Below are 27,727 nucleotides of genomic sequence, written 5' to 3' on the forward strand. Positions count from 1 at the left end.
TTGGCTTGCCATCCTACTACCGATCTTTCACAACTGGGGACTGGCAATTTTCTTCAACTGTATTGTCAGCTTTGTTTTGGGAAGTAGCCAGTTAGCTTCCTCATGCAAATGAGAACTATCATGAATCCAGTAAATCAGTCTTTAAAAACAGGAGCCCTCAAACAATTTCAGAAATTTTCATCTTGACAGAGATTGTCACATGATCATCTGAATCTGACAGAGTTCCTGTGGGAAACATACTATAGGTTGTACCTCCCTTAACTGGGACTCCATGGTCTGGCTCTGACCACAGATGTTCCTAGACCAGAATCCAGGAACAGGGAGATCTGGCGGCAGGGAGTAGCGCTGTAGGGGACACTGGCAACTCAGCCGGGAGACTCGTGGCACGGGTGGAGGGGGGAAGAGGACAGGCAGCATGGTCCCAGCGGTAGGGGAGCTCCAGCCTGGCTGCTCCAGCCTGGCTGTAGCCGTGGAGTTCTGGTCACAGCCAGGGAGCTCTGAATCCATAGGCAGCCAGGGAACTCTGGTCCCAGCCCCATAGCTCCAGCCCTCCTCTGCCCTGGCCCCAGCAGTAGAGCTCCAGCCCCAGCTGTGGAGCCAGTGGCTGCAGAGCTCTGCCCTGGCTGTGCAGCTCCAGCTCCTGCAGTGGTGGGGCTGGAGCAGCAGGAGGGGCAGGCTGGAGCCCTAGCCTGGTAGCAGCACAGTCCATGACAGGAGGGACTCTCCCTGGTCTGACAAATCTCTTCGTTCAGGACCAGTCAGGTCCCACGGATGCTGGGCCAGCGAGGGCATCCTGTAATCACTTACATGGAAGATTATGATGTGAAATCCTGACCTCCCCATGAAGTCAACAAGGTGTTGCACCATTGACTTCAATGGCATCAAATTTTATGATGGATTTTTTCAGTTCTAATTTGTAGGGCCTGAGTCTCTCTTCCTGGATACTGATAAATCTAGAGTGAATGCTATTGAAGTTAGTGGAATTAAAACAGCATAGAAATAACCAGTAATCCTGTGTCACCTTAGAGACTAACCAAAGTATATACTGTATCCTGAGCTTTCGTGGGCAAAACCCACTTTGTTAGATGAGCTTTTCCATCTGATGAAGTGGGTTGTGCCCACAAAAGCTCAGGATACTCTGTATATTTTGTTAGTCTCTAAGGTGACACAGGACTACTCATTGATTTTTTTTTCTGCTCATACCATTTCTATACTAAAAAGTCTCAGAGGGATAGCATGTTAGTTTGTAACTTTAAAAACAGTCTCAATACCATAAATTGTGTGCTTTACATCCCTATATTTACATGAAGCATTTGCATCCCTCACCTCATGCTGTAGCTGTTTAATTGCTATAGATTTATAAATAGAGATAGAAGATATTAGGTCATAAGAGTTCATCTTGCCCAAAGCACTGGGATTCTATAGCAATAAGGACTGTAGACACCCCCAAAATCAATAGCACATTTATTGTTCACCACAGTATTAGCTTTTTTAGATGAGGTGTGTTTTCTAGTGCTGAAGCTACACTCTATATTATCCTGCCTGTCTGGCAGAATCATTTAAGAGACAGTAGAATGTGACATAGAAACTCAATGGCACTCAATTCATGCTTTCTTTAATGCTGATTAATACTTTATATATGTACTGGAATTTACTTCTAGATTCACTATAGAGCTCATGCATTTTCAGAATCAAAAGCCTTCCTATGCTGCATGATGGCAGAAGAATCTGAAATAGAGAATATTTTTAGGTAGGATAAACAAAAGCACTGAAGCACATTGAATACCTTAGAGAGGGCAGCCATCAATGTAACTGTTTGCTAATGCTATGAAAACCATTCCACAGAATGGCAGTGCTGCCTCCCAGCCAGCCACAACTGCACACATCTGATCAATCATTGTGTTTAATGTTATTACAGTCTGGGTTAATATCTCAGTGTTTCCATTTTCTTGAATCAAATCTCCTGAACCTTTGGTAGCTGAGTAACCAAAAAAAGTTTCACAGCAAATTACCAGTATTAAATGGCATAATTTGTCTTCTCTACATTCATTATAGACATGCCTTGAGATGGTAGCTCAAATGAAAGATGATGTTTAATCTGTCGCTAAATTGCACATATGTCTGTTTCTAGCACTTATTAAGCCTTACGCAAATCAATACCTGATTGCATTTTAATCAAGAACAGATAAACTAGAATATGTTAAGTTCTTAAAACAGCACTTGCAAAGCATTGCCAGAGTTTAGGCTAATGACATAAGTGCACTGCTAAAGAAAATATTTTAGAATGCACACATCCAGTTCATGGTAACTCACCAGAAGTAAGAATTTTTAGTCTCTTGATTTGGAGACCCAAGTTCTCAGTATAATCAAGCCTGTTGATAGAAAAAAATATTTTTTTAAAAAGACTTATTATTTAGTTTCAAAGCTATACACCTTAAATTACTGTAACCATTTAAAAAACTCACATTACATGAAAAAGATTAATTTAACAACAAAAGTGACAATTTGCTTAAAGTTGTTTTGTGTTTAATATCCAACAAAAATTGAATGCCATAGCACCTTTCATTCAGGCAGTTCAAAGCTTCTATTAGATGCTAATCAATAAAAATCCAAAGCTTCAGAGGGGTAGCCGAGTTAGTCTGTAACTGGAAAAACATTAACAACAACAAATAGTTTACCAGCACCTTAAAGACTAACAAAACATGGGTACAACCCACAAAACAGCCCGATCAGATGGCTTTCTCCTTTATTTAACAGATCTGGCAGATTTCTGTTTCTCAGTTCTCCCATCTTGCTTAAGATTACACACTAAATCAGCAGCAGACCTGAAAAGAGTTTAGGAGCCTTGATTTCTAGTTCACTGAGTTAGTTACAATTACTTGTCTTCCACTTCCCATCGTAAGCACATATTTGATAGTTATGTAATGAGAATGAAGCAGAGCCACAATTTTGTCATGCATGGGATAACGTTGCCCATTAGCTAACACACACAAATCTAAAGTTCGGTCACTATGGGTATTTTCTATAAATTGGCAAAGGATAAAACCATCAGACTAAAATAACATGGTTAATATTTTTCTCTTATGTTATTTGCCAATTTTTCTGCAGCACAAAGCTTACCCAACCTCATTCTGACATTGTGAGGCCACAATGGATCCTCACAGGTAAAGCCATCCCTTAAAGTGACTGCCTAATGCTTGAACAACTCTTCCACTTTTCCAGGACCGAACCCATTCTGGGAAGACCTTTCTGCACCAGCGAAGCACTAGAAAACATTGGGCAGCTATAGAAACTTCCTTGACATTCCAGTGGAAGCAGGTTCCTTGCCTGCAGACTGATATTCAGCTGATGCAGGCCATGAGAGACAACTCTTCACTTGAATGATAGCTGTAAAGCAGAGCTCAGGGTGAGAAAACAGGGCTCCACACAAAAAGGTCCAAATGAAAGCCAGACAACAGCAAATCTGCCTACAGTTCTAACCCACCTTAATAATTATTTAAATAGGGACAGAGACTTTTTCCTACCTCCTCCCTCCCTTCTTTCTTGGCAGGGCTGGGATTGTACAACAGGCCTAGGCTGGACTCTCATCTCTTTTACAGAGGGAGGGAGGATTGGAGGAGAGGCTTCTATGTTCCCTACCATTTCCCCACAAACTGTGTTGACTTTCTTCAGGATAGGTCATGTCTGATGCACAGCTTTTAAAAGGGGCATGCTGGGGCTTCCATGTTTCAGTACTGCTGTATATATTGAATCCTAAGCCTTGTCTACACAGTGGTTTTTAGCCATCAGTGTGGCAACAATGATGGGTGGTGCTATTTAATACAAGGTCTTCTATGCATCCTGCTAATTATCACAGTATAATTGATATCAACAAGATTTATAATTTAAATAACATAATTTTAAAAAAAACAGTTCAGATCAGTTTAGGCGTTTAGTTAAAGATGCTGCAAAGTTCTTTTTTGAAGATGGAAGTGTAATGTTTTATTAACCCAGAATTTGATCTGAATCAAAGAATTGGGGCAGTCATCAGTTGCTCTCTCGGGTCCTAAGACGTTCACCTACCAGAGCCCATACTGTAAACCACAACATCTCATATGTATGGGGACATTTGGTTGTTGGATAGCTGCATCGAGGGAAAAATGACGGCTCAAACTACAAATCTTCAAACACCTATTATTGGGTCTTTCATCTCTCCAAAATACCACATTAAAAGGCTAAATAAATCTTAGAATAAATCCTGTTAGCTGATTTAAAAAGTACTTCCCTCCTTACAAATCCTTCTGAAGTGGGAAGCTCATAAAGTTAAATACAACCATGCTGTGTTTGAAGTACTATAACATGTAGGCACAAGATGACTATTTTCTTTACCATTGTAAGACATTTTAATTCCATGACCCCTTAGATTTTCCTATGTCATTCCTTCCTTGCCCAACCTGATATCAAAATTGTCTGCAGTAGTCATGCAGTGGAGTGAAAGTTTAACAAAGCTCTCAACAGAGATGGGATTGAATTAAAACCCCAGTTCTTAGCAGCCCATCTTTGAAGGGCAGAATCAGACTTTGGGTCCAGATATAAATTTTGGGCTAAACAGAAGGCCTGGATCAGAACATGTGAAGCTATGGTGTAACTGAAAATTTGGAATAGGAACCAAACTTTGCAGTTTTAACTAAATTCTAATTTTTAGTATGGTTAATACAAAACTGGCTTATTTGTGGGGCCTAGATAGTACTGGCACAGTGTGACTAAAATAATGCTGGTACACTAGTTCTGTTCTATTTAAAGAAGCTTCAACTCAGGGTGGATCCATTTCAGAGCATGTAACAGAAAATACCAAACACTCTAAAAGCATTGTAGAAGATGAACTATTGTTCCTATTTCCTAAAAAATATTGGATATAGATTTCCTCAAACATGCTTCCCCACACATATTTTGTCTTTAATACAAATCCTCAATCTTCTGCTACTGTCAACTGTCTTGCAACTTTTTAGGTTACTGGGAATATGGAATATAATGTATTTTAAAAGCCACTGGGAAATAGTTGTCCAGTCATGAAGTTGTGTGTATAGCTGGAGAGCTGAAAACATCTGTTCTAGTCTTCCAAGCTTGTTTTAAGTAGGTCTTTGCTTTTTTGGGAGTCATCTTTTCTAATTTATCCAGCCTTTTTAACCAAATTTATCCTACATTTTGCTGTAAATTTAACAGGATCGCACAGACCTTAGTCAGTGCAGAATTTAGCCCTTGAATTCTAGGCTGCTGAAAATTAGGGCCTAGAGACATGTATGAATCATATTGCAGCAAATACATGCGTTTGTGTAGACTCACACAGAATTCAGTAGGGATCGTTTCAGAGACATGGGTCCACCCACACGCATATGATTGAATTTTGCTATGTCTGGTATATGAATGTTTTAAATACACGTAGTGTACCGTTGCTTCTAAGCTCCAGGATAACCTGTGAGATAAGCATGTTTTGTCTCATTGGGAGTATTCCATTTACATACTGGAAATGCTTCAGCATGCTTAAGGGATATTGGGTGGAGTAACTCCTTTCATGAATTTCTTTTGCCAGCCTCAAGATTGTATTAGCTTTATAATACAAAGTGTCTGAGAGACGGTATGTATATATCACTGTCATGTATTTTTGATATATAAAACTAACATGGGCAGTCAAAGGTCACCAAGAATAATAACTTTACATTATATATTTAAACCTTACAATGGAAAGCTTATAATTATGATCAACACAAAAAGATTTATTCCTACTATGCTGAAATACCATAATGGTCATGGCCCTAACTGAAGATGGAATTTCCCCCGTAACAGCTCAAGGCAAACCCTTTGCTGAATCACACGCATGTGATGTCGAGCCCTTTGCAGATGGGTACATTTCACTGTCTAGTCATAGTCTTCTGATTGAGAATACTGTGCAATCTACTGTTTAGATTCAACATTGGGTTTACTGGGTGAAATGGTTGGTTTGGTTTTCAACAGAGCACTTAAAAAAAGTGACCAGTTTATAAACATTCCTGCACAATATGTTTTACCAGCACAAATGCTTGCAGAACACAGATGTGAGCCTTGCACACTACAATTCTTGTGTGAACCAAATTGTAAATTAATTCCTCATGAACATTCAGACCAGAAACCTAGTCAAAGAGTACCATGAGTCTTATATGGTGAATTACATTTAAGCAACACAATCTGAAATAAGTATATAAATGAAAGTACTACAATATTCATAGGTATCCTGTAAGCAAAGAGGTGAAATTCACTGAATACATTTCTGATTCATTAGTGGCTTATTTAAACACAGATAATACTACTACCTTGCAGGAGTGTGTGGAGTATTTTTAGTGAAAGGAAGATTAATTTTTATAAAGTGCTCAAGCTTCTAGCTGCCATTAGCTTTCCATGGGAGCTGGTTGTGTAACTCTCTTATGTGCTTTTGAAAATCCTACCCTTTGAAGGTATCAATCTTTATGCAAATATTATTCCTATTAGGAATAAGGCCTGTAAATTAAGATCCTTGAGAATGCATGGAGATGCATTAGAATTCGAAACCTACCAAAAACGTTACAATTTTTTCCAGTGTAAATCAGGGCTCTAAATGTGATGCCAGTGCTTACAGGTTAAAATTCATTGACAAGACTCAACTTGTTCTTTGCTACAAATAACATGAGCAAATTTTTACAACAATCAGACACATGACAGCTGGACTAGCACAGGTTAGTCATAAGAAATGTATTACTGGCATTTTATGTTCCTCTTGTAATAGTTTGAATTTTATTGAATGTTAGTTTAATAGAAAAAAAATCTATTCATAGTTTTGAGGTATTAGTTCATGGAGAGGGAGAGGCCACAGTCTTTGATTTAAGAGCAGTACCGTACATTTGGTAAAAATTAGTTCGGTGCTATATATTTCAAAATAAAAAGAAAATAATGAAACACCTTTCTCACAGGCGTTTCTTCAGAAGAAAAATGCATACAGGAGAGTGTCCTGAGTTGATAGCCTTTTATACCCCCCTGGGTCTCCCTCTAACATTGAGTGTGAATAATCCTATTCTTATAGTCATCTTTGCTCTCAATTCACAGGGTTTCCTATGGTACCTCTCAATCCAGTAAGAGGTCAGTTAATGGGTTTTGCTGGATAATTCTAAAACACATAAATCAAAGCAAGGACTCCAAGCAGCATCCCCTTACAGAAATGGGCAGCTTGTGTGGTGGCTTACTCCTTGACACTATTCTGCCAGAGTTTCTTCCCAATCTTCTGACCATAGAGTGGCCCTGTATCATGGTTATGGCTGAACTACTTTCAACTCCCAACCCAACAAAGCCTCTCAGCATATCTTCTCAGACACAAATAAAGCTTGTTTGTTTCCATCACATCTGTCTCAGCCAAAGGGGCCATAACTTTTTCAAAAGGCTACAAATAGAGCTGCCTCCAACCTCCTAGGTTTCAAATGGATTATCGATACATAGGACTTAATTTTGTAATATTAGAATGGTAAATTTGTCCCTTCTGAGTTGAGAGCGTCCAGGATTTCCCCAGACCTGAAGGTGGGACAACCTGGGCCACGGTTAAAACTGTTCTTAATTAAGACTCCAATGGATCGATAAGTGTTGGCAATCTCAAAACAAGAGGCTGGTTTCATGCAAAATAGATATTTATCATCTTGTTTAACATACGCATAGTTATCAAAATAAAGGAATCATAATTCTCATATCTGGGAGTGGCAGCATTGGGTGAAGTCAGCATGACCTGGAGCATCAGAATAGATACCACAAAGGAAATCATAGCACATACATAGTTAGCCCTGAAGTAGGCTTGCCAGATACTTTCAACAAAAATCCCAAACATGACAAACTTGGTTGAGGGAAAAAAAAAATATGGAAAAAAAAATTCTGCTCCTCACTCCCCTGCCTGATGCAACAGGGGAAAAACTGTCCCCACCAGGCTTCTGTCCAAAGGAAACAGGAAATACCGAACATTTCACATGTCTGGTATTTTCTGGGTTTTTTTTACCCGACGGGGGACCCGAATACCGAACTGTCTGGGTGAAAACTGGACATCTGGCAACCCTACCCTGAAGAGGAAAAAGAGAAATATTTGCTCTCCGAATACTATGCAGGGGAAACTTCACACCAGGTTGATTAATATCTTGACTTAAATGTATTTCCTGAAAATAATTAGATATATGCATTCACTAGTAAAGAGCACAAGAGGTAAATTAACTGCGGAAATCTTTCTTTGAGTGAAGATTTCCAAGGATAGCATTGGACAGAGAGGAAAAACTCCATTTTGAGAACAGTGTTACTTGAGGTTGTGTGGTAGGCCTCCTATCAAGATAATCTAAAGAGAAGATTACATAATGTGAACATTTTAATTCCCTTCAGTAACCAGTTGTACAGAATAGTTTCTTAATCACACAGTTAGTGCAGCATGTTTCTATGGACTGTCTCTTTTATAGCTAATTATTAGAAGCCTAATTTAAGAAAGCCTCCAAAGCAACTGCACTATTTATTTTGGGAACAAAGAATAGTCTTGGTACAGGTTTTAAGTAGGGATTACTGGGATGCTGGTTTTCAAGAGGTCCTATTAGGAGGAACACTGAGGAAGAGGAAAGCCGCAGAGCAACAAATCAAACTAAAGGTAACAGAAGCTGGTCAGACCCACTCTATGTTTTCATTAAGGATTCTAAACTTACATTTTTAGATGAAGGAAAATGGCAACAAGAAAAAAAGTAAGCTCTCCATGAGAGCGCCAAGTGTGTGTCTTTGTCCATTACAAGCCCGAGCAACTCTGAGAACACGGCGATGTGTCTGCAAACTTGACAGGGCTCTTAGATATTCAAAGGCACAGCACATAGAAAACAAAAGGAATCAATTTCACAGCTTCAGACACCAGGTTTTTTTTTTGACAATGTTTAATTGGTTCTCAGACAGCATGAAAGTTGACAGTCAAAAAATTACAGGGCAAATCTTTTACGGAAGCATGGAAAGGGAGCTGGCAGTGAGGAAAAGACACCACAAAGAGTAACAGTTTTCTCCATGATTCTATTCCCAGCATTATTTTCTCCATAAAATTATTCATAGAAGAAATCCAGCTCTGTTTTTTCTGCCTCAGACTTGTTTACTAGTCAGCTCGATCTTCAGATATTTTAATGGATAAACACACTAAAAGTTTCATTCAATTTATTCTAACTTCATTACCAAAAACTTGCACTTCTGCTATTATTTTGTAACAATTTACACAGACACAGTCCTAAAGCACGGTGTGAGGTGCACTGGGTTGCAGATAATCTGTATTCTGGACAACAAGGAATGCATTACTGTATTAAAGAAGCCGAACACTGATTAAACTATTCTCACAGCAGGCAATAAGATGAACAGAATAGAATTTAGAAAAATGTCAAAGACCAGAGCTGCATATTTAAACTTGTTTTGTAGTCAGATAGTCTAATTTGTATCATTATTAAACATTTATATTGCTCTAGCACCTAAAAGTAACAATTACAGACCTATTAGGCTCTGTATAAATACAATATCAGTGACAGTCCTTGCATTTACATGAATTCACATAACGAACTTGCATTCCCAGAATGTCTTTCATTGAGCCAAATCCCAAAATTATTTAGAGATTTTCAAAATTGCACTTGCACTCACGTACAAGCTCTGTCATGCACTCATGTATCTATAATGGATGCACTTGGAAGTTTGCATGCACATGAACTGAACACAGTGTTTCACACACACCTTTAAATCTGGCCCTACAAAATTAGATTTCATAATTCTCTGCTATATTTGCAAATAAACTGTCAGAAGAAACCACTGACAGTTCCTATAGGGTGAAATGAGGACAAGTTTCATTGCAATTAGCAATATTGCATAGTGGTTCAGACCAGGAAGAGTAGAATATCCTACCCTATGAAATGAGATGCAATTTTAGGTGGCTGGGATATGTTTTCTGTTTATCTACCTTGCGGTCAAAGAAAATGAAAGCCTACAGTATGCTGGTATGTATAGCCTCGAATGCACCTCCTGTGATTTCAAAGGCTTTGTCTTGACTTGCAAAAGAAAAATTGAAGTAGCTCCTTTTAGGGTGTCCCCTACTTCAGAAGTTGGGAGAGGGGATGGGAGAGAAGGCATGATGTGAGCAGGTAGTGCTCAAGTAATCCTTCCCAGAACTTGGGAAGGATGTCTAATTCCTGGTATCTTCAGGCGGTGCTCTCTCTCACGTTCAGGTTAGCAGTGCTGCTGGATCACAGCTGGAGGCAATCCATTGTGTCAGGCTACTGGGGGAAGAAAGATCTGACACATTAAATGAGTGTCAAAAAGCCAATGAAGAGCTGCCAACATGAGTCACTGTGCTACAAGAGTACAGGGAATCTAGGATTTGCCATCAAAGAAGCAGAGTTTGGCCTAGTGCCAGGTCACACTTTCTCCACAGGTAAAGGAGGTTTTTCCATAAAAGAACCCTTCAGTCCGTGGCAACATCAAAGGGCACAACATTGTAGAGGTTTCCCTGGTGAACCCAGGATCCCAATTGTTAGGAAGTGAATGTGTTACATCCAATGCGCAGATTAGGATAGGGACCCAGAGGGGCATTCTGCTCAATGGTGGCATCCAAATGCGTACAAGAGTATGAAGTCCCCTGCTGGAGAGGATAATTCATGAATTGGTGCACTAAACTCTTCTTGTTTATCCATTCCTTCATGATTATATCATTGATGAACAACGTGCAGTCATAATATTGTGCATTTGGCTGACAGGGAGATGGCCCATTCTTTCTGGAAGTTCACTGCTGGGTGCCAGACACAAGGCAACTGTGAGTTAGCACAGATAGCACATGTTGTAGAGAGCCAGGGAAGATCATGAGACCCATGAACTGCAGTATTGTTTGCATTTGTAGTATTGGATGTATAGGTTTCCCCAGAGTTTCATGGCTGGGCCTTGGTGGCAAGGCAATTCTGAATTGGTATGGCATATGGGGCATGTTTTGGGACCAATAGATATTCCCACTTATGCTCATTGGCAGCCAGGAATCAAGAACCTGAAGCAGGTTTATTATATTCATTTCTAACGGGGGTTGGAGGGAGATTTAGGGCAGAACCAGGACTTTTTGGTGAGGGTGACAGTAAACTGATCTGAAATACTGCCACAGAGGGTATGTTGGGGAGCGGCCAGGCCTCCATGAGTTGACAAGGCCAGAAGATGGGAACTGGAAATGAGGGAGGTCAGTTATTACTCACCAAAATATATTTAGAACTTGGTTTATTCAGGGAGGATGGAATAGCTCTCTCCAATCTGGGAGAAGATATATTCTGTGTCATTGCAGGGGAGGGAACTGTTAACCATCTTGTACCTGGCTAGCAGTGAATGAGAGTCAGCTAAGTTAATTGTGGTAAGTGTCCAGGGCTAGTACTCATTCCATAAGGGATCTGATTACCAGGTGACAGGAATTAGAAATTGATTTTGAGGCAAGGATCGCCTAAAGATACTGCAAACAGGTTTGGGGTTGCTAACGTCTGGTACCATGAGGTACCCATATAAGCAGTAAGATTATAACAATAGTCTGGTAGATATGGAGGACTAAGGGCCATCTTCCATCAGGAACAATTGATTAAGGAAGGAATAATTACCTGCACTGTATGAGTTATGTTAGGATAGTTCCTTGATGAGTTAAATTAATCAAGTTATGGCCTAAGTAAAGCACATCCCTTGCAGCTTGTCTTTTTTTCTTGTTGGTAAGGAACAATCAAAAGAGACCCACACAATCCAAGAGGGAATCATTAAATGCATCCATGAGAAACTCAGGTTCTACAAACCATTAGACACACAATAGGGAAGTGAGTAAAACAAATCTTCCTTATAGTTAGGATCCCATCAGCTTAACTTTTCACAAACATATTTCAGATCAATTACAAACATTTATGTTGCAATAATGATATGTCAATCTTCCTTAAAATAATTTCTACAACTAAAGAGAATGGCCTAGTTCTTGCTGGCTTGCCTGGCTGTTCTTGCCTGCACTGGTGAAGATTGTTTTCAAGTGCATGGTTCATTTTCTTCAGTAGTTACCATTGTGGAGTACTGGGAAATATTTTTTATGTTTTTATGAATATCATATGCCCTGCAGTGACTCTGTGAGGTATTGGCCTGTTTGAACACAAAGTTAGATCGAAAGGGATTGTTAAAAGAAACCAGGCAGGAAAAGTAAAACAGTGGCCTAGTCAAGAAGCATTTCCTCAAATCATAGGCAGGCGCATAGCCACATCAAGGGAGGAGAGGAACTCAGCCCTGACTTTGGGGGTGGGCTGCTGGCCAATGCTGAGAATTTTGAGCCCTCAAAACATCAGTCTGTTAAAGGGGCTCTAGCAGAAATGTGGTGAGGAAAGCAGTCAGCATGTTGTCAGAAGTCAGACACAGACTGAAAGTCAGAGACTGCAGCAAATGGGCTATAACTTGATTACTAAGAAAGTGAGGGCTCTGTCAGGCTTACCTAGGAGCTTGAGGGGAATGACAAGTATAGGGGACACACTATGCTTATAGGTCTGTTGTTTTAAATCCACTTCTCTAAGCACTGTGTATTGTTTTGGGCAAAGTCAGCTGCACTTCGTTCTGGAGAAACTGCTTCTGTCTCACGTCATACTCACTGGGAGACTCATGCAAGTGCCAAGCCCATAGTGCCTGCCAAGGAACATGGTTCTCAACTAGGCAGTATAACCGGAAGACCCAGTTGGAGAGTGGTGGAACGGCAGGATCCCATCCCAAAACAGAAGGGGTGGACTAGGCCTACCGCAGGAAAAGGAGCCTACTCCAGCGGGTGTGAAAGGATCTCGGAGGGAGCCCTACCAGGAAACTATATTGATAAAATATATAAAATTACTATTTCGCAGCAAAGAGGAAGCATGAATAGATATTATTCAGAATAAAAATGTTTAAGTCATTTATGTGTCCATTCTTATGAAAAAGCTCTAATAGCAATTTGGGGATGCATACATATTTAGCAAAAAAATTAAAAAGTATAAATAGAAATTCATGTACTGCAGGGCTTTTCAGCCAAGCATTTCAAAGTTAGTTTGGGATTTGAAAAACAACAAACAAAGATTGATTTGCTCTCCAACTCCCCTGTCAGACATTCTTTTATCCATTTTACAGGTGAGGTTAATGGGGCAGAGAGAGAATAGTTTGCTCATGGTCACAAAGTGCTTTCTTGGCAAATGTATGAATTTTCACGTTGGAAACTGGGCTCCCAATCCCCCTCTCTGACTGCTAGAAAATACACAACTAGAACCAAATTCATGTTGCACTTTTGCTTCACAATCAGGTTCACTCTGTCACAGACAAGTGATTCGAGAGAAAGGAGAAATGTACTGGCATTTCTAGAAGCCGTCAGAGGAAACTCATCGTTGAAATATGCTTTAATAAGGAAAATTGTCTTCATTCCTTCCCCCACTATGAGATTTTTGATGGAGATTAATGTGTGCAAAAGAAGAAATTCTTAGAAAACCCTGAAAATGAAAAAGCTTAAACACTGAATACATTGATTAAGAACTACAGTCCTCAGTGATTTGGCCAAGATGAATGGATGACTCACACTGGGCCCCTAGATTAGTAATTAAGCATCTAAACAAGGGACTTGATTTTTCAGAAGTGAATACCTAGCAGCTTCCATTAAAATTATAGGCCTATTTTTCCATATCTGTCTAAAAGTAGACAGATGTTTAAAGAGTACTACCCACCTCATCTTTAATTTGTGAGCACGGGCATGGACATGCATGTGTGGTGTGTGCATGTATAGATATTTGTGCATATAGATGCAAACACACAAATACTTAGATTATATGAGATGTCACAACTGTCTCTCTCTATAGACAGATAAGGATCCTTAAAGACTATATCTATACTGCAGTTAAACACCTCTGGCTGGCCCATGTCAGCTGACTCAGGCTTGCAGGGTATAGTCTGCAGGGCTGTAAAGCTGCCTTGTATACATGCCAGATTGGATGAGAAGCCAAAACCTGAGACCTTGCAAGAAAGCAAGAGCCCCAGAGCCTGGCCTCCAGCCTGAGCCTGTATCCAAACATCTACAAGTTTACAGCCCCCAACCAGAGTCCCAAGTCAGCTGACAAGGGCCAGCCTCAGGTATTTAAATGCAGTTGTAGAGACATATCCTACATGATTAGATCAGACAACCAAGAAACAGGAGCCCAGAAAACTGTTCTGGGCAGTGTTCCCTCTAAGATTTCCCATCCCTAAATGGAGTGAGTTTTGTCTTGCGCAGCCATATTGACATCACATGCGCTTATTTGATTGTGTGGCACTGTGGCCCTTACCCCTCAGTTACTAACACACACATATAGAATTTAAATTGCTATACAAAAAAAAAAACTAACCCAAGGGATAATTAACAAGGTGCATGACCCTGTAGTACAGGAGTCAGGGCAGGGGCTGGGAGGTAAGGGGAGAGAGGCTCAGGCCAGAAGGTGAAGGATTCAGGGCAAGGGGAAGCTGAGGATGGGGAGTGGAGAGGTTGGGGAGGTAGCAGATCCTCACTGTGGGGAGGTTGGCCGGCAGCTCTGGGGTAAAGGGGCAATGCTGCAGCCGTCCCTGGCCATGCAGCTCCAGCTCCAGCTCTGGCTCAGGCCAGAGCCACCCGAGAAGCCACCCCTAGCCACGCGGCTCCGGCTCCAGCCGACTGAGCAATCACCCCTGGCCATGTGGCCCCAGCAGCCAGGTCATGGCATCCTGACTTCCATAGCTAGACCCAGCGCTGGTGAGACTGCCCCAGCAGGGATAGCGCCCCAGCTCCAGCCAGAGTAAACAGGGGCAGGGGAGCCTGCCTGCCGTCATGTGGCCCTACCAGATCCCCACCACCACCACTGGGCCAGCAGGAAATTGAGTCGTGTGAGCACTGCTGCACGGCTCTGCAGGTGAGGCAAGTGGGCCTAAATATGTTGTGTGTGGCCACGCAGCTTAGAGTGAACCCTGGTTCTGGGTTCTGCTATTTTTCTGTGACTTTTGCTGTGTTTCAAACTCTCTGCCCCATTTCTCCATCTGTAAAATACAGTTACCATTTCCCTGCTGTTGTGAAGATCTGACATCTTCAGGTAAAAGCACAGTATAATGTCACATAGATTCTCTTGCTACTACGGTACATAACACCTACATTTTCCAGTTTGCTATCCCAAAGACTGGATCCTTGTATTTATTTATGCACTCTTTACTCTGTTCAAGGCAGCATGGAAAACTAACTTAACAATTTATGCTTTTTCTCCTGCTGGCATAGATCATTTATCAAAATATATTTGAAGCCTAGAAGAATAATGGTCAATTCAGGTTCAATCCAAGCAGTTTCAGTGGCTGGCTGTGGCTATTTGGTTTGCAAATGAAAGATTCCCTCAGCTTTGTGGGGGGAAAATCCAGATTGATTTAAAAAGCTTTGAATATGTGGTAAAATTAATGAGTCACACTCAGTTATTCCATTCCAACAGATTCCCATATTACAATAGGAAACAAACTCTGATAGGCTATGCATTAATTTAGAATATTAATCTCCAGTTTCTAAGATCTGTAATACTTGTGCGATGGCTGGGGAATCTGGCTAAGCATAATTATTTAATTTTGTTTGTGATTATGAACTCTTTGTATGCTTAACACTTTGGCTACATCTAGACTGGCATGATTTTCCGCAAATGCTTTTAATGGAAAAGTTTTTCCGTTAAAAGCATTTGCGGAAAAGAGTGTCTAGATTGGCATGGACGCTTTTGCGCAAAAGCACTTTTTGCAGAAAAGCATCCGTGCCAATCTAGACGCAGTTTTGCGCAAGAAAGCCCCGATCGCCATTTTCGCCATCAGGGCTTTTTTGCACAAAACAGTTTTTAGCTGTCTACACTGGCCCTCCTGCACAAATGCATTTGCGCAAGAGGGCTTTTTCCCCGAGTGGGAGCAGCATAGTATTTGCGCAAGAACACTGACGAAAGCGGCTGCTTTTGCGGAAAAACTTGCCAGTCTAGACGCAGCCTTTGAGACTTATCCTCACAACATTTTTGCCAATGTTCTTTGTGCTAAGGAGATGAGAGAAGCAGCTGCATGTCAACCAGACTGAAGAGCCAAGGTCCTTCAATGTGGAAGAGTCAGAAATTAAGTAAAGGGAGCAAGAATTAACTGGAATTTACATTCGAAGTAAGGGGAGGCATGTGCAGGAGAGGGTTCCAGTACTAAGATGATAAATAACTATCTCAAAAAGGGTGTTAGAAGTGAGTAGCACTCTTAGGAGGAATGGAAGAAAGGACTAAGCAGCAAAGAACACTAGGTCTTCGGAGTTAAGAAAATGAAGGGCCAAAGTGAGAACTACCAAAAGTCAAGCCAAGATTTATCTTGCAAAGAAACTTAAAATACTAAAAGGCTTAACTAAAGAAATAGTTAAGGCAAAGGACAAGAAGTGGATCCAATTGATCTCAACAACAGTAAAGCATTTAATACACCAGTGTCACCCATTTTACACTACAGTTGAACCTCTCTAGTCTGGCACTTTCTGGTCCAGCAACATTCATGGTCCAGCATGTGTTTAATTAGATGGGTGTCCATTTATTACAGAAGCAAAATGCAGGACAATGTAGCACTTTAAAGACTAAAACCACAAAGTTTGTTACAGCCACCAGCCCTGGCTCTCAGTGTTCTGTGCTGTTATTTAACTCTAATTTATCCCTAAATGACTTTTAAGAGCCCGGTAAGCAGTGGAAGTGTTGGAAATGCTGCTAGACAATATTGACCTCCCATGGTCCAGCAAATTCTCTGGCTCAGTATTGGCCAGGTCCCAAGGGTGCCAAATTAGAGAGGGTCAACATGTCGTGCAATGCTATTGATACTAATGAAACATTATTAATTCATGTAAGAGAAAAAAAATCCATCCCTCAATTTTTTTTTTTAAAGAAACTGTTTTGAAAAAAAATTACCATCCCAGTTGTTAAAATGGAAAGAGGCTGTTAGAATGGAAAGAGGAACCTTAGCTGTCATATTGTATTAGAAGACTTGAGTAGGTTTCATGTCCCTGAACCGATAGGTTATAAAAGGTCTCTAGAGAAAAAAAAAAAATCTAAATTTTAAGAGTGGAATTTTTCTTGTAAAAGTTTCATCCAAATAAGTTTGCTATGAAGGAAAAGGGAAAATGTGTGGGAAAGGAAGACAAATGTGCTTGATATTAATAGAAAACTTGCTTGGGCCTGTATGGTCAAGAAATGCCCCCCCTCCCCCCGCTACCTCCACCAGTTCCTGGACTGCCACTCACCATTTTGATTATGACATGTATCTTGAGATACATGGGCAAATTTAAATAGGATAAAAACCATGTGCCATTTGAAAAAGAGGGCCATGCCAGAACCCTTACATTTTAGAGACTAGAATCATAGAATTTAAGGCCATAAAAGTCAGATTCTGATATATCACAGGACACCAACATCACACTAAATAGGTCAAAGCTGTATGTATTTGATATTGACTGATTTCAATTGGGCATTAGTTGCTTTACTTGCTCCCTCTGAGGATGAGCCTATCAAGGATTTCTGTAAAGCCAAACATCTGAAGTGAGGAAACATGTACTGCAGTGTGAATGAATGATCTCCTCTTTCCACGGTGGCATTGGCTGCAATGAGAAATTTAAAATGTGTTTTCAGGTGAATTGGTTAAATAACTATAGCTCCAAGTCAGCAAAGTACATGAGTAATACTGCTGAGTAAAATGGCATTATGTGTGTTTAAAAAGACAGGCACATGCTTTAGTATGTTGCTGAATCAGGGCTTTTTAGTAACACATAGACAATAATAGCTGCTATTCAATGTCAAAAACAATCCCTCTCTCACATAAAAACACTCAATGTAAGTATCTTACACCAGTTAATTATGGGGTAAAAGTCAAAGGTTAAGTACCTGTACATATTTCTATGATTTTCTGGCACTCAGTGGGTTTGTTTACTGGTGATGCCTCAGATATTGCAAATTTGTTTTCAGATTTTGAAAGCAACTTATATAATTCTGTGCCTGCAAAGTTTCAGGGACTATCCACTACTACCTGCCTGATTTGTGGGTTCACAAAGACCTAAGTATATACATGAGGTAGCTGTAGGATAACATTATAAACACCAGTGGCCATAACTGATCATGGTTGCATGTCTGATTTAATGTAAGAGGTCAGGCTATGGCTCTCTGATACTTGGCCCAAGAATGCCTAGTTGATAAGGCTTGCTCTCCTACTACAAACTGGGGATTGGGTAACACTATTATTAAAATCAAATACTTCCTGCCTGAAAAAGAAGCCCTTTCTACCAGGAAATAGCTGCTGGTCATGAAGACTGATACATTGAGTAGTATTCACTTATTCGAGAGAGAAATGGAAATCAAAAACTTATAATGAAGGGCCTTCAGCCATTTACATTACAAAATATACTGGAGTAATCTGGTTCCTGAATCTTTCCACATAAATCAGAACTATCTTCTTTTCAATAACATCTGGTTCTGTGGGATGTCCCCCTGGAATTTAATTTTTGCGTAATGAAAGCAGCAAGAGACCTGAAAGATCTAGAGTTTTGCAAATTTGTAAAAACTACACACAGCACCCATTACAGCATGGGCAGAATCCCAGTTAAAATTACTACTTACAAGCCAACCACCACCTTAATTTATGAGTGTTTTATTTGGCACCAAGTCCAATAATGAATATGTGATATGTTGCGAAAATTTATGTATGTAGCAGTTTTACTCTGATCTTATTCATTGTAAAACTATTTCTCCACTAAAAGGATACAGAGAGGAAAGAATTAGAAAGTTAAATTACTACATGGATTTAATTTTCATCTTCACTTTATATAGGCATAGAGTTAAAAGCAAGCATGGGGGTCTCATCAGCTCTTCCTCATCCCAAAAACAATATCAAGAAACCTCTTCTTCCTGAGCCATGGACTGAAAATAAGAGCCAGTCTAACAGGGGTTTTCACTAAGGGTGCGTCTACACAGCAGGGCTTAACTCGAAATAAGCTGTGCAAACTGAGCTACATCAATTGCATAGCTTATTTTGAAATTGGGTGCATCTACACAGCACTTATTTCAAAATAAAGGACTCTTCCTTCAACTTCCTTTACTCCTCATACAATGAGGGTTACAGGAGGAGTTGGATTAAGAAGTCCTCCAGCTTGGCAGCATTTCAACATTATTTCAAAATAACTCCCTGCTGTGTAGATGCAGACTAAGTTATTTCAAAATAACACTAGTTATTTCAAAATCATGTTGCTGTGTAGATATACCATAAGAGTGTAATCAGACTAAAGGAGTTCTCTTCTCCACATCTACTCTAATGGTACCTGTCTGTCCAAATGCATCTCTATCCCTTCAGTGGATAAGCATAGGCAACTTCTTGCAAGTCTGCAAGACCCAGTCACCCATGTGCTACAAGTCTTCATTATCTACCAATCTACTGGGTTGGGTTGATGTCACTTCATTGACATTCTGAACCTCTGTTGGCTACAGGAAAGCATTCAACATTTCACTGTTCTGATATTTTGGCATAATATGATATGAAAAGTTACTATTTGCCTGTTGACAGAGAAGCTAGCAATGTGGCCATGAAATGTCAACAATAGGAGGCAGAAAAACTGGTTTGACTGGTTTTCACTTTTGGTGACTTTTGCAGGTCAACAGAAATTTTGTTGCTAAACCTTCCCAGTGTAGACACAGCCTTAGTGGAAGACTGAAAAACAAACAAACCCAACAACAAAGCAACACACCCTCATGCAGTTTGGTGAAATGGTTAGACCAGGAGATTTGCAATTAAGTGTAATTCCTATCACTGCCACATGACATTGTCTGGGTCACTTATCTACTTCGTGCCGCAAGTTTCATCACCTCTACCGCAGGTATTAAACTCCCCCACTGTGTGTGGTTATAAACCTGTCAATTCCTGATTTTGTTGAGCACATGAAAACCTACAGTTGGTAAAGCAGCTGGAATCTCAGGGTGTGCTGTGGGGTCAAGAGAGGAAAGCAGGTGGAATGAGGAGAGGAAATCCATTCTACCGAAAGCACCCACAACAGTTTCTCTCTAGTACAAATTGATTAGGAATTAAAGTTCACTTGCCCATGGCAAATACAGGATTTATCAATGGTCTAAAAGTATGCTTGGGGCATTCTACCCAGCAGTGCCTCCCAAAGCCTGAAGGGCTGAAAATATTACATCTGCCCTAAAATTATAGCAATAGTTTTGTCCTAAACTGAGTGCTGAAGCAAAAAGGACTCAATCATGTGAAGTACTTCAGTTTGAAATTAACTTTAACAAAGCTCAAATTACATAGATTAAATTTCTGTATCACACTGTGAAGCACTCAATTGTACAGTGAGGGTGTCCGTACCTTTCTAAGCCACCCTTGTCATAAAAATCAGCCAAAGTCTGTTTAATTATTCAAAAGGTAGAAAAAATAATAGAGCTCACAATAAAATCTTCCAGTGTATAATATTCTGTTTAATATCTCCTAAGCCTCTGCTTTGCAAGGAAATTTTGTGGGATGACCTGCTGTAGGTTCTCTTATCCTGTTTTGATTAAAACAAAAATAGCTAGGAATATGAATAATAAATTAAGGGGGAAAATAAAAGCAACATTATTAACAAGGGAAGATGGCAAAGATTAGTCTAAATGCCCACAGCTTTTTTGTGTGGATAATCATGCTTGCAGCAAGGTACTGTTTTCAGACAGTGACATAATAAAGCTAATAAACTATTGTGCGTAATTTCCCCAGGCAGGTTTCATGCATGAATTAGGTGGGCAGACAAATAGAAGAGTAATCAAAATCTGAAATATTCCTTTAAGAATAGGGTTGTCAGATCAAATATTAACACCCACCCTCCCAGAATATGGAGAAAGGCACAGCATGATAACAGTGCAATAAATATTGCTTCATCAGAAGACTGGAAAAGGGCAAATATTGTGCCCATCTATAAAAAGGGGAATAAGAACAACCCAGGAAACTACAGACCAGTCAGTTTAACGTCTGTCCCAGAGAAGATAATGGAGCAGGTAATTAAGGAAATCATATGCAAACACTTAGAAGGTAATAAAGTGATAGGGAATAGCCAGCATGGGTTTGTGAAGAACAAGTCATGCCAAACTAATCTGATAGCTTTCTTTGATAGGATAACGAGCCTTGTGGATAAGGGAGAAGCGGTGGATGTCATATACCTAGACTTTAGTAAGGCATTTGATACGGTCTCACATGATAGTCTTATTGATAAACTAGGCAAATCTAACTTAGATAGGGCCACGATAAGGTGGGTGCATAATTGGCTGCATTATCGTAGTCAGAGAGTTGTTGTTAACGGTGCTAAATCCTGCTGTTGGTATCTGCAAACTTAATAAGTGTACTCTCTATGCCAATATCTAAATCATTGATGAAGATATTGAACAGAACCAGACCAAAACAGACTGCTTTGGAACCCCATTTGTTATACCTTTCCAGCAGGATTGTGAACCGTTAATAACCACTCTCTGAGAATGGTTAACCAGCCAGTTACGCACCCACCATATAGTAGCCCCAACTAAGTTGTATTTGCCTAGTTTATTGATAAGACTGTCATGTGAGACTGTATCAAATGCCTTACTGAAGTCTAGGTATAAGACGTCCACCGCCTCTCCTTTATCCACAAGACTCGTTATCCTATCAAAGAAAGCTGTCAGATTGGTTTGACACGATTTATTCTTTACAAATCCATGCTGGCTGTTACCTATCACCTTGTTATTTTCAAGGTGTTTGCAGATGATTTCCTTAATTATTTGCTCCATTATCTTTCCTGGCATAAAGTTAAACTGACTGGTCTGTAGTTTCCTGGGTTGTTCTTATTTCCCTTTTTATAGATGGGCACTATATTTGCCCTTTTCCAGTCTTCTGGAATCTCTCCCATTTTCCATGATGTTTCAAAGATGATCGCTAAAGGCTCAGATACCTCCTTGAGTATTCTAGGATGCATTTCATTGGGCCCTGGTGACTTGCAGACATCTAACTTTTCTAAGTGATTTTTAACTTGTTCTTTTTTTATTTTATCCTCTAAACCTACTCCCTTCCCATAGCATTCACTTTGTTAGGCATTCCTTCAGACTTCTCGGTGAAGACTAAAACAAAGAAGTCATTAAGCATCTCTGCCATTTCCAAGTTTCCTGTTACTGTTTCTCCCTCCTCACTGAGCAGTGGGCCTACCCTGTCCTTGATCTTCCTCCTGATTCTAATATATTTATAGAATGTCTTCTCATTTCCCTTTTGCCCGTAGCTATTTTGAGCTTGTTTTGTGCCTTTGCCTTTCTAATTTTGCCCCTGCATTCCTCTATTGTTTGCCTATATTCATCTTTTGTAATTTGTCCTAGTTTCCATTTTTTATATGACTCCTTTTTTATTTTTAGATCATGCAAGATCTCCTGGTTAAGCCAAGTCGGTCTTTTACCATATTGTCTCTCTTTCCTATTCAGCGGAATAGTTTGCTTTTGGGCCCTTAATAACATTCCTTTGAAAAGCTGCCAACTCTCTTCAGTTGTTTTTCCCCCTCAGTCTTGTTTCCCATGGGACCTTACTGACCAGCTCTCTGAACTTACCAAAATCTGCCTTCCTGAAATCCATTGTCTCTATTTTGCTATATTCCCTTCTACCATTCCTTAGAATCATGAACTCTATGATTTCATGATCACTTTCACCAAAGCTGCCTTCCATTTTCAAATTTTGAACCAGTTCCTCCCTACTTGTTAAAATCAAATCTAGAACAGCTTCCCCAAGTAGCTTTTTCAACCTTCTGAACTAAAAAGTTGTCTTCAATGCAGCCCAAGAACTTACAGGGTAGTCTGTGCCCCGCTGTGTTAGTTTCCCTAAATATATCTGGATAGAGCCTGGAAACGAACAAAAACTGGCATGTTATTGCAACTGTTATCGGATGCATCTATATTAAATAAAAAGCAGGCAAGAGAACTCCTGTTTCCATGGATGAAAACACTTCTACTGATTTCAATGAAAATGGAATAGAGCTGTAAAGATCCTACCAAATCATCAACAAGTAGAGCTGGAAGAGACCTCAGGATGTCATCTAGTTCATCTCCCTCCACTCGCAGGAGCATTATACTTTGACCATCCCTGACAGGTGTGTGTTTATCCAGTTTTCAACATTCTCCAATGACTGGAATTCTACAATCTTACTTGGTACCCAATTCCACTAGTTAACTAATCTTCTAGTTTTTTTTCTAAACTGCAGAATAAGATGGTAACTATTGTCCTACCTGCAGTGCACACGGAGAACAGCTTTTAATATATCTGAAGCCTTATCAGGTACCAACTCAGTCTTCTTTTCTCAACACTAAACTTGAATAGTTTTTAAAAGCTTTTTTTGTAAGTCATATGCTTGTTTCCATTATCTTAAACAGGAGTAGGACCAGAACCTAAAATTGGTCATTAACTTCATGGAAAGGTGCTTAAGTCTAACTGTAGAATTATCCACATTAGAACTGAAAATGTCAGGGAAGTGAATAACATGACCATATACAATATAGTACAAATTCCCCAGAGTACATTTCCTAGTGTTAATATATCTCTATCCTATACACATTTGCCATAATTATGAGAGAGAAAGAGAGAGAGAGAGAGAGAGAGAGAGAGAGAGAGTATACACACACACACACACACACACACACACACACACACACACGATGGTAGAAGAGCCCTAGTATGAATGCACGTTAGTGTTCATACACACTTTTTTTATTTAAGGCTCACACATTTTTGTAAGTATGAAAAAGTGTATTTTGTGAATTGACTGGGTCAAACTGTACATTTACTTACATAACTTTGTAAACAGGAAAGTGATTTTTCAAACTATATTACATTTACATATTAATATTTGCATATGTATTTTAAATTGCTATATTCAGTAAGTGCTGTGGGCAATTACTTAATGATACAAGATTTCTATAGCACATGAATTACTGTGTATTGTTCTACATGAAAGAACTACATGTCTAATTTTACTCTGAGGATGAGTGATTTGTCATGCAGAAATGTCCATTAGATCTAAACCATTACTAGAAACATTCTGGGTAATAAATCATCATTTTATATTGAATGGAAAAGCAGTACCTTTCTCAGTTTGGTTGTTTAGTCATAATCATGATAAATGGAAAATTCAGGACAGGTGAATTTTAATAGGCATCCAAGGCATGCACTTAGATTAATTAGATTATGTTTTCTGAAGATTCTTTTTTGCTCCATGAATCAGAGAGTAAAGCTGAAACTACACACTAACATTAAAAAGACCAAACATTTATTGTTACATAACCCTACAATCTTAGAGACATGATTGTAAATTCCCTAGGGAATGTACTGCATCTTATAGCTGTGAAAACAGTGCCTAAACATTTTGGATACTATTGGAACATGAATAATCAAATAGTATTCACTCACAGAATCAGTTTTACATGGTTTAATTTAATGCTGATAAATATGCAGCTAAGTTTAAATAAACAAAGTATTTTCAAAAGTTTACTACAATTGGTTTATAGATGCCCCTTCTCTAACATAAGTGTTGCCCCTCTGTCGAATGACTGATATCTGGGTCCTTGCTAGAAATCACTGACAGGCAGTCTGGATACAATTTGCCTGTCTTTTGTTCTAATTCTAGGACAGAAATTGTCAGAAAATGCACAAAGGCAATTCTCTCTTCCAGCATTTTTGGTACAGACATTAATACTCAGTTCCCAGAAAGCAACTCTATTTCAGGAACTGCTCCCAAACAGGAAAAGCTAGACCAATGCTACAGCATATCTTCCAAAGACTGAACATTTACTTGAACACTATGAAAGCGTCTACAAAAGGATATTAGGATGGCAAGTCAAGCATTCAAGGTTAGGAAATTTCAGAATTAAGGTTGCCAGTGCAGGAGTAAAAGTCCTGTACTTCATACCAGAGTGGCCCCTGGCAGCTAGGAGTAGCAATTACAAGGAAAGTCCTGTTCAGATTCTTTGGCTCTGGACTAGAACATGATGTATACAAATGGAATCTTTCAGAACTGAGCTACCAAACTCTAGCAAATCTCTACTGGGCACATCCAAAACAGATTTTTCAAATAGCCAGCAAATAGCACCAAATTTGAGTCTTTGTTAAATACTCTCTTCAAAAGCATGGAGCTGCTACAGTTTCTAAACAAACAAAAGAACTGTAAGAATTTTTAAATTATTGGTTAGACATTGGCCACTAGTATGATTCTCAGAAATAGCTAAACTGATTTTGCTGAATCTTTCTGGAAAAAAGTTGGCCTGAAGCAAACATCCAGCATGGAAAATTTTAGTGAAAACAGGTGTAAGCAACTGAAAATGATCCTTTGTTAGCTGTCTATCGAACAGAATAAGGAAGGTCACAGGTGTTTAAAGACACTTCCCAGAGAGGGTATGTCTACACTACCCCGCTAGTTCGAACTAGCGGGGTAATGTATGCATACCGAACTTGCTAATGAAGCCCGGGATTTGAATTTCCCGGGCTTCATTAGCATAAAGCCGGCGCCGCCATTTTTAAAAGCCGGCTAGTGCGAACCCCGTGCCGCGTGGCTACACGCGGCACGGGCTAGATAGTTCGAACTACGTAGCCATTCCGAACTATCTGTACTCCTCGTTCCACCTTTTATTGTATATAAATCTCCTCCTGCCTTACACCTTTTATTGTATATAAATCTTGTATACCAGCCCAGTATACAATAAACACAAGAGTTCTAGAGTTTCTACTCTTGCTTTAGCTGATACTCGGGCATGACATAAACACCAGATCTTAGAAAACAGCTACAATATTTCACTTTTTAAATTAAAGCTTTGATGGCTCATTAATTGGAGTGAATTTTATTACAAGGGCAGTGAAAGACTGAAGGCCAGAACATCTGTGTGCACATGGAAGCAGAATCAGGAGTTGAAGAGATGATGGAAGGGAGGCTAAAGCCATCTAGAATGAACACATTTAAGGAGACCCAGATGGGCTAAGTGAGAGAAACTCAAAGCAGTGGATATTTAAAGCCACAATTTTGCACAGAGGCAATTTACACACGTGGAAAATCTCACATGCTTCTGCATAAACAAGGGCTAACAGGTAAAACTAGAGGATCACAAACTTTGTTGCTTCTTTAGACCAACCATACCATACCCACCATTGGCTTCTTGAATCCTTCTATCTACCTCTGTGCCCCAAACTCCTTGTGTACCACTCTGACATTCCCTTCTATTTCAGGGATTCCCTGCAATTCCCCAACTCCTTCCCACATTATAAAGGCTCTATGTATACATCCCATTTCTGCCTCTACCACATGCTGGGGCTATGTCTGCTCCCATATCTGTCCACGATTGTCATTTATTCTTTCTGGGTAAGAAATCTTTCAGGGTAGCAATACTTAACGGGGTAGTAGGAGAATGAGCAGAGCTAAAACAGGGGGGGGGAGGAGGGGAAGAGAGGGAAAAGAGGAGGAGAGGGTGTTATGCTGGAAGATGTTAATGACTGCCATCATCTGGTTCTCTCAGCTATAGACAACTTCAGAAATGGTTGAAGCTGCTGGCTCTCCAAAGTAGTTGCCAGGTGTTCCACGTATTCCCTATTTCCCTCTTAGTCTTTTTTGATTTCTTCTTTTGGGTTCCATCCATTTAGAAAATCCCTTTAAATTTTGGAATTGGTTGGATGCATATTGCAGACAAACTCCATTCACTTGAGTGCAAGACCTTGCTTGCTCACCCAACAAAATAATCTACAATATTTGATGTAACGCAAGACCCAGAGTCTTCAAATAAGTATTTGTTCTGCCATTCAGTTTATGCAGTTTTGTAATTGGAACTTGCAAATCTCTGTCTTTGATAAGTGCTAATGGTTAAGTGTCTTAAAATTAAATCCAGTTCATGACCACGAAGGGGGTTGCCAGACAGCCGCAAAATTCTACTATTAATTTGACAGTCAGCAATATAATGATATTAAAATTTGTGAAATAGCAGCGTGCACATATATTTGATCATCATGAACTTTCCCAGCCATTGTGGGCTGGTAGTCAGTCTGTTTGACAAGCTAACAAGCATAAAAAGAAAAGATAAGAAAGCATGAATGAACCTGAGGCAGAGAAAGAATACAATCAGTTGGTGGATTCTCTTTTAGATGTGATAAGTAGCAATAATACAGTGATGTTCAAATCACATAGTTCATTGGGAAGAAAGTTTTTTTTAAATGTACTATACAAAAAAAAGTTAGTTCTATCTAAAACTAGATCAAAATGTTGAGGTGACCTTGCACTGATGGGAAGATCTAATCATGGAGCCTCTGTTTTGTTGAGGTTTAGTGAGGAAAATGGAATCTAACATGCCTTTCTATCCACCAGACAATTTTTCAATACAGTAATAGCATAGTCAAACCGCTGGTTTTGCTGACAAACAGATCTCTGTGATAGTGGCAAAGAAATGAAAATCAATATCATAGCAATGAGTGGTCAGGCTCGAAGTCAGCAGGCTCAAAAAAGAAACTATTTTAGAATACTAACTAATTATTCTAGCAGAAGAACAAAGGCCATCCTATTAAATATAGTGCTGCATGTTGAATAAACATAATCCAAGTCAATTCAGGACTATGCCAAACAGGCAGGCAAAGCTCTTTCAAGCATTAGAGAGGAGTAACAGGATCATCAGAATGAAATGATGGCTTGAAA

General features: G+C 39.7%; 1 long non-coding RNA gene across 1 annotated transcript in view; it reads right to left on the minus strand.

Annotated features, from left to right (window-relative positions):
* Nucleotides 1–1,459: 1,459 nt before the first annotated feature.
* Nucleotides 1,460–27,727, minus strand: part of LOC142831154 (uncharacterized) — a 38,836-nt gene continuing 12,568 nt past the window's right edge. The window contains exons 2-3 of the long non-coding RNA XR_012906821.1: nucleotides 2,314–2,372; nucleotides 1,460–1,728 (exon numbers count right to left, since the gene is read on the minus strand). This is a non-coding gene — a long non-coding RNA (uncharacterized LOC142831154). The remainder of the gene's footprint in view (nucleotides 1,729–2,313; nucleotides 2,373–27,727) is intronic.

The sequence above is a fragment of the Pelodiscus sinensis genome, chromosome 12, assembly GCF_049634645.1.
Source record: "Pelodiscus sinensis isolate JC-2024 chromosome 12, ASM4963464v1, whole genome shotgun sequence".
Lineage (NCBI taxonomy): Eukaryota > Metazoa > Chordata > Testudines > Trionychidae > Pelodiscus > Pelodiscus sinensis.